The sequence below is a fragment of the Mastomys coucha genome, unplaced genomic scaffold, assembly GCF_008632895.1.
Source record: "Mastomys coucha isolate ucsf_1 unplaced genomic scaffold, UCSF_Mcou_1 pScaffold5, whole genome shotgun sequence".
In the NCBI taxonomy this organism is placed as follows: Eukaryota; Metazoa; Chordata; class Mammalia; order Rodentia; family Muridae; genus Mastomys; species Mastomys coucha.
Genome location: NW_022196911.1, coordinates 83,180,918 through 83,189,015, shown reverse-complemented (window position 1 = coordinate 83,189,015; position 8,098 = coordinate 83,180,918). Strand labels below are relative to the sequence as shown.

The 8,098-nt window shown below is 39.7% G+C and overlaps 1 protein-coding gene across 1 annotated transcript in view; it reads left to right on the top strand.

Annotated features, from left to right (window-relative positions):
• The window catches only part of Rad51c (RAD51 paralog C), a 39,914-nt gene extending 33,184 nt beyond the window's left edge, over positions 1-6,730 (top strand). Inside the window, exons 8-9 of the transcript XR_004113243.1 lie at positions 2,634-2,783; positions 6,420-6,730. The gene's annotated coding sequence lies outside the window, so the exon portion shown is untranslated. The remainder of the gene's footprint in view (positions 1-2,633; positions 2,784-6,419) is intronic.
• Positions 6,731-8,098: the final 1,368 nt, after the last annotated feature.

Here is an 8,098-nt window from a genome sequence, read left to right as displayed (position 1 = left end):
AGGCAACAATGCGGAGGCAGGAGGCTGACTTTCCTTGAAGTTTTCGCCTCAAATACCGCCATCACGCGCACCTTAGCATTTTCTGTTACTTGGTTTTAACTGGTGATAGTTTATTTATTGTCTCCAGTTTTTATGAGCTTGTTTCTCCAGGAGAGATGAGTGAAGTAGATAAAAGTCTTTCTAAAGAGCCCAACTCTAGCACCTGAAGATAGAGCAGGAGGGTTAGGAATCCAAGGCCATCCTCAGCTACATAGAGAGTTTGAGACCAGCTTGAGCTCCATGAGGCCGTGTCTCAAGTTCATTTGGATTTCATCTTGGTCAACTAAAAAGAATCAGATTTCCTTTTATTTCCTGTTATGGGTATGATTCTGGTAAGGTCATGATGTACATTCATGAATATTGATATAATGTGACTCTTAAGTATGCATCAAAAGTTAATGTGTTCATTCCCAGGAGATATTATTGGAAGGTACTAGAAACCAAGAAACAGGGCCTCAGAAGTGGGAAATCTTTAGATCATGGAGAGTACACTTCGAAGAGGGTTGTGGGACCCCCAAGTCTCCATTTTCTCTTGTTTCCTGGTCCTGGGATGAGCAGTTTAGTTCTTCTGTCATGTGCGCATCTGCCATTGCCATCTGGCAAGCCCACCAGAGGCTTGGAAGCAATGAGCCTGTCCGATTTTGGGCTACAACATTTAAAACTAAGCCACAATAACCCTTTATCTCAAGTATTTGTTAGTGATGACAGCCAGCCCAAGCAACAGTTCCAAGATTATGAATTGACTGCATATATATCTGTGTATCATGTGTGTGCCTGGAGCCTATAAAGCTCAGAAGGCAGTGTCAGATCCCTTGGAACTGGTGTTACAGGCAGTTCTGAGATACCACGTAGGTGCTGGGAACTGAACCTCTGCAAGCTTTTAACTGCTGGAGCATTTCTGTAGCCCCCAGTGTTGTTGGTGCTGTTTGCTTGTTTGTTTGCTCATTTGCTTTTTTGTTTTTTGGGTTTTTTTGGGTTGTTTTGTTTTCTTTTGTGTGTGTGTGTGTGTGTGTGTGTTTTTGGTTTTTCAAGACAGGGCTTCTCTGTGTAGCTTTGGCTGTCCTGGAACTCATTCTGTAGACCAGCTGGCCTTGAACTCAGAGAGATCTGCTTGCCTCCTGAGTGCTGGGATTAAAGGTATGTACCACCAATACCTGGCTGTTGTTATTTTAATTATCATATTCCTTGTACAAAGTAATGTGTTTCCTGAAGACATTTTTACTCTGTGTATATCATTACTCATTCCCAGTGTTTTTATGTTATGTCTGTTTTACCATGTTTTGGATATAACTGGTACAACATAAGCCTACTTTAAAAACTCATTTTGGAAGAACAAATACCAGAAATTTACACTGTTTATTGCTCTACTTGGAAAATCAATTTGGTTCCAAGTAAATCTAGGTATTTAATATGATAAAATATTAAAGTTAAAAGCTCACACAACCTAAATCAGCACCTGGTTTTGTTTATTTTTAGGATACAAGCTTAACATTATAAATATAGTTGTTATATGTCTACATTTCTAGAAAAGAGATTATTCCACCAGGGGCCAGGGAGATACTTCATTCAGGAAAATGCTTGCAGGCATGAGGATTTGTGTTCCATCCATGGAACCCACATAAAAAAACAAAAAACAAAAACTGTGCACACTTGTGTCATACTGAGGAGGCTGAGACAGGCAGATCATTGGAGTACATGGGCCAGACAACCCAGCTGAATCTATGGGCCTGGTCCAATGAGGCCCTGTCTTAAAAGAGCAGGGTGTACAGCAACTGGGGAATGCACTGAATTGTAATCTAGCCTCTACATGCACACACACACACACACACACACACACTCACGTGCCAGCACGCACATCACATACTCAAGAAAATCATAACTCAGGTGATGGTGGCACATGCCTTTAATCCCAGCACTTAAGAGACAAAGGCAGGTGGATCTCTGTGAATCCAAGGCCAACCTGGTCTACAGCATGAATTCCAAGACAGCCAGGGATACACAAAGAAACCGTTTCAGAGAGGGGCAGGGAAGAGGGGAAGGGAGATAAAGGGGGAGGAGAAAGAGAAGAAGGAGGAAGAGAATAATAGTTCTACCAATATTTTTCCTGTGTGATGCATGTGTTTGTATGCACTTTTGTGTATGTAGGTGAATGTGCAATCACAGTCCAGATGGGGGGTCAGAGGACAACTTCATGGTTGGTCCTTGCTTTCTATCTTGTTTGAGACAGCATCTCTTTGTATGATCCAGGACAGCTGGTCTGCAAGCCTCCAGGGATTCTCTGGTCTCTACCTCCAAATGTGCCACAGGAACACCAGGGTTACAGGTGATTGCTCTTAACCACTGAGCCATCTCCAGCCCCACTGTGTTTTACTTTTGTCAGTAATGTTCTTAATCAATTTTCTGCAGTTGGTGGTAAAATTATAGCATAACATGATAGGACGATTGTAGGATTAAAGTTAGAAGACCCGCACCTCACTCTGCCTGAGACTTCCAGGCGCCGTGCCAGTTTGCGCATCTTTATTTTCCATGTCATGGCCTTATTCACAAAGTTGTTTATAAATCATTGTTTGATATCATGGCTTCTGTTTTTACAGAGACATTGCGAGGCAGTCACCGTAAATGACCAGTACTGGAGATACTGGAAAGAGAGACATATTTACTTTCAAGATCACAGAGTTGTGGATGCTGCCTATCTAATCCCAGCACTCAGGAAGCTGAGACAGGAGGATTGCTGCTAATTTCAGGTTAGCTTTGTCTATACAGCATGATCCTGTGTCAAAAACAAACAAGTAAAATGTAATAAAAATCAATATTGGGATTACTGCTGGGGTATGTTGAATTTCAGTTTTGAGGCAAAGCTGGTATTCTATTGCTTTCAAAAACATATTGAGTTACAGGAAAGAGGCTGACTGTTCATAATATGTATTTTTAGTTAACATCAGTGCCTAAATTTACTGTTACTGTTAAAATTTACAGAACATTTTGCTCCCTTAGAACTGATTTTTGGCATAAAATATGTTGACAAGATTCCATGTATTTTTGACCGCAGTCTATTTCTTTGCCTCTTTTTGGTCCCAGCTCACCTTTGACAGAGGATTTTTGGTATGTCAGCTGTTCATTTGACTCCCATTAAGTGTAGTGAGATGTGAGATTTAAGCACACTATTACTTTAAATATGGTTTTGTCTGTGTTATTTGTTTTATGAAGATATAAAAATTGTACTCACTCAAAAAGGATGTAGCGAGAATGTAAGATTACATCCTACCTACTTTCAAAAATAAAAAGCTGTAAGACAAATGACAAAAACCAACGAGTAATGTAAAGATAATTTATGTCAAGAAGCCATAAAAATTGAGGCTCCAATATAGTTATAAAACTAATCAGTTCAATTAATTATAGGAAGCATACTAGTTCTTAGAAAGAAAAAAATTAAATGAAGACAAAAATAAATAAAGTGGCTTAATAAGCTCTCCCTTTCCAAAGAAAAAAGAAAAAAAGAAAAAATGTCTTATGACTTTCTTTCCAGTGCTTTCCTTTTGATACAGGATTTAAATTTGAAAAGCACTAGATTTAAAGAAAATGTTTTTTTTTAATTTTTAGTCACTTGTGTTTCTCACACACACACATATATATACACACACACATATATATACACACATATATACATATATATGTATATATGCACATAATGTATATACTCATATATATATACTTTATATAGCTATAAGTATAATATGTATATATTATTCATATATACTTGTACACACACACTTTTTTTGAGGCAGGGTCTCATCATGTAGCTCTCTGGTTGTCCTGGAGCTCACTGGGTACCAGGATGGCCTTGAACTCACAGAGATCTGCTTGCCTCTGCCTCCCAAATGCTGGGATTAAAGACATTTGTCGGCCCCATCACTTTGGAATTAATAGTTCTCACTGTGATTCCCATTCTTACTGTGGGCTTTATGTATTGGTCTCCTGTAGACTTGTTAGACTTGATATCCTAGGTAATTAAGTTCACATTTCTGAGCTCCTAAGTTCAAGTTTCTGAACTTCGTCACACACTCATGAAGATAAACATTGCAGTACTTTAAAATAAATTACTTGGCCCCTCTTTTGACAGAAGGGGCGCAGTAGGTTGTGTTGAGTCTGAAAGAGGTCTAGTTACTAACCTGACCAATGCAGTCCCATCAATAGAACCAACGCTGTTTGCTCACAAGACTAGCTAATACAAAACTATGTTCCATCCCCTCATTTAGGACACTCACTTCTTCATCTTTATTTTTATTTATTTTTTTACTGCTTGTTGAACCTAAGACCTACCACCAAGTGCCCTACCACCGAGTTACATCCTCAACCTTAAACAAAATCCAAAACCAATCTCAAACCCTGCAGGGGTAGACGGGCCTCTGAGTTGAAAGCCAGCCTGGTCTAGATAGAGAGTTCCAGGACAGCCAGGGCTATACAGAGAAACCCTGTCACAAACAAACAAACAGCCCACCCCCCTCCTCGCCAATATGCAACAATTTTCTTGACTACATTGCCTAGGCTAGCCTTGAGCTGGTGATTTTCATGTTTGGGCCTCCTGAGCTACTCCTGAGTTAGCTAAGCTTATAGGCTGTGTGGCCAGGCCTGGCTAGAACACTCACTTTTAAAGTCCTAAGTCACATGTAAGAAGTTTGTCTACTCTAGGCTGTGTTACATATGTTACATGTAGCATGTTACAGTGGGCATCATTAGCTAAACTCAGTACACAACTAGGCATCAACTGCTAGCTTAGCCATAGATCAAGTTCTTATTTCTCATGTATTCACATATTGGGAGTGGTACGGTGGCACAACTGAGAACCCAGCACTCGGACTGGAGGTAGGGCTCAGCAGCTAAGAGCATTTATTGCTCGTTCAAAGGACCTGGGTTCTCAGCACCCACCCGGCAGCTAACATCCTTCTCTAACTTAAGTTCCAGGGATCCAACTCACTCTTCTAGACTCCCTGAACATCAGGTACATATGTGGTACACACACATACACGCAGACAAACACTCACAGGACAAAAACCAACAAACAACAAAACAACAGAATTCTAGCATTTGGGAGTTGAAGGCAGGAGAATCAGAGTTAAAGGATAGCCTCGAGTACATAGGACATTGAAGCTAGCTAGCCTGGGCTAATGTGACCTGTCTCACCTCCTGTAATGAGTGTTTCCAATATAAATGAAACATAATGGAAATATGTTGTCTTCAGCATGTGGCCCAGTTGAACCCTGGCGTTTTCAGTCCACAAGTGCTCTTCGACACCTGCAAGAGAGAGCCACGTAGTCAAGGTACTGGGCTGTGGAAGAGCCCGATGATCTCAGTTCAAGTCACCTGAGTTCTAGTATAGTTTACTTTGAAGCTGTAGAAAACCAGCCTAGCTACCTGTGAGCTTCTCTGGGTAGACTGCTAGATCTTCTCAATGCTGGGCTTAAAAGTGTGCCACCATACCCAACGCATGGCAGAGCTTCTAAAACCACGTTGCTTTACACTGTAATTTTTTGATAGTACTTAGAATAAATAATTACAAGTTTATTTCTTTATATGTAATCTTGAATTTTTCCCATAGGCTTTATTCCTAAAGAGTTTCGAAATTACTGGCATGTTCTTCCAGTGATATAAAAATTCAGATTTTTATGTGGTAATTTAATAGGACATTTGAAATATAATTGCTTTTTAAAATTCTGTGTATGGGTGTTTTGGTTGCATATGTGTCTATGTACCACATACCACATGTGTGTCGCATGCCGTTGGATCTTGTGGTACTGAGCTTGTGAGCCACTATGTGGGAATTGAACTCATGTCCTCTGAAAGAACAGCTAGTGTTCTTAACCACTCAGCTATTTGGTTGTTTTGTCTTGTTTTGAGACAGGGTTTGAGACTGTATATCTCAGGTTAGCCTGGAATTTTCTCGCCTCCATCCCTAAGTACTGGGATGGCAAGTACCACCATGCCATTATTTGAAAATCAGTTTACATTTGAAAGACACATGCTCATTTTGGATATATACTTCAATTGCTGTCTTTTTGCAAATAACTACCATGTTAGGTGTGTAGTAAGGGTTAATCAGATGAAGCCTTAGCTCAGTTGCTGAAAACAGCCTGTGCCGTCTTGGTGCCAGATATGTCATTTATAGACCACTCTTTCACAAGGCAGCAAACTCCTTCATATGCCCGAGCCATTTCCTTCCTGGAAAGATGTGTGGTGTCAGCATGGTCACCACGTGTGGTAATTGATAACGTCTGTGCCACGGGGCTTGCTTCCACTCTCGTCGGACACAGCTAGTCTACCACCTATGATTGCCATATGCCGCAGCACTCTAAGTTAACAGAGTCATTTCATTTCTCTTCCAGTCACAAATGTTACCATGGCTCGATTCCATCAACGAAAGAAGGAAGTATTAGCAAGATCTAAGTGGCGAAAACATCTTTGTAAGGAATTCTCAGATTTAGTCGCCTGTTCCATTTGTATTGAAATAGCTGCTGTTTTGGGTTTTCCATTTGCTTTGTTTTAGTTTTAATGAATGCTGCAGACTGATGGGCGTCTGCTAGCTGACCTAACTGGGAGGGCATGTTCAGCATCGTTAGGAGTTTGCCCATGTACTCATTCTAAGTGAGCATATAAAGATAATTAAAATTAGGTGATAATAAAAGTAAATTTTTATTCCCAAGAAGCACTTTCTGGTCTTGTATATTGAAAATTAGTCAGAAAAAAAAATGATGTGGATATTTTAGTAGTCAATTCACTCTAGAAGAATCATTCATTATGGGAAGAACATGCCACATGCCAACATTTATAGCATCAGATTAACATATGATCCCGCTCTCTTCTTCTGCCAAGATGTCCTAAGTCCATATTTTAGTTGGTCACAGAACAATGCTAGATTTAAAAAAATTGTTATCTATAAGTATATGTATAATTTTTAAAAAGGCTAGAATCTATTTTGGGGCACTTATTTGTCTTTAAAACTCGTAAAATTTAGTTTATATGGCTTGTTTCAACTTGGAATGAATTTTAATTTTCATAGCTTTGGCCCATTCCTGAAAATGACTATATAGCCTGAAAGAGAAAAGGAATTAAAAATTATTATAGCAAGCATGTTTTTGGCTGCAAATGGGGATGATTTTAAAAACCCAGTTATTGATGAAGGTACCTACTTGAAATAATTTCTGTTGTACTCATTTTGTTGCCAGATGTTCTGTGGTACTATACTAAGATAATTTGATGACACTATTTTTTTAAATTTATTTATTTTTTATGTATATGAGTACATACTGTAGCTGTACAGATAGTTGTGAGCCTTCATCTGGTTGTTGGGAATTGACTTTTAGGACCTCGCTCCGGTAGACCCCGCTCGCTCCCTCCAGCCAAAAGATTTATTTGTTATAAAATAAGTACACTGTAGCTGTCTTCAGACACACCAAAAGAGGGCATCAGATCTCATTATGGGTGGTTGTGAGCCACCATGTGGTTGCTGGGAATTGAACTCAGGATCTCCAGAAAAGCAGCCATCTCACCAGCCCCAGCACTATTTTTTAATAAAAGGTTTTAATTAAATTAATTTTAAAAGTTTAAAGATTTTTAACTATGTATCTGAGGGCTGGAGAGATGGCTCAGTGGTTAAGAGCGTCTATCACCTTTTCAGCGTTTGTGTGGGTGTGGGTGTGGGCGCAGAGCCTGTGGAGGCCAAGAGAGGGCATCCAGTTTCCTTGTTGGTGTTACAGGCAGCTGTGAGCCTCTTGTCACTGTGCTGGGGATCAAGCTCAAGTCCTCTACAAGAGATAGCAAGTGTTCTAACTGCTGAGCCACTTCTCTAGCCTTACACATTAATATTTTAAAAGCTATTTATATACTATCCTTACATTTTTAACTCAATTATATTAAAAACATTGCAAATTTGAAAAAAAATTTAGATGGGTGGTGGTGGCCTATGCCAATACATGGGAGGCAGATGCAGGGGGATTTTTAAGTTGAGTGAATTCCAGGGAAATCAGGCCTAAACAGAGAAACCTTGTCTTGAAAAACCAAAAAA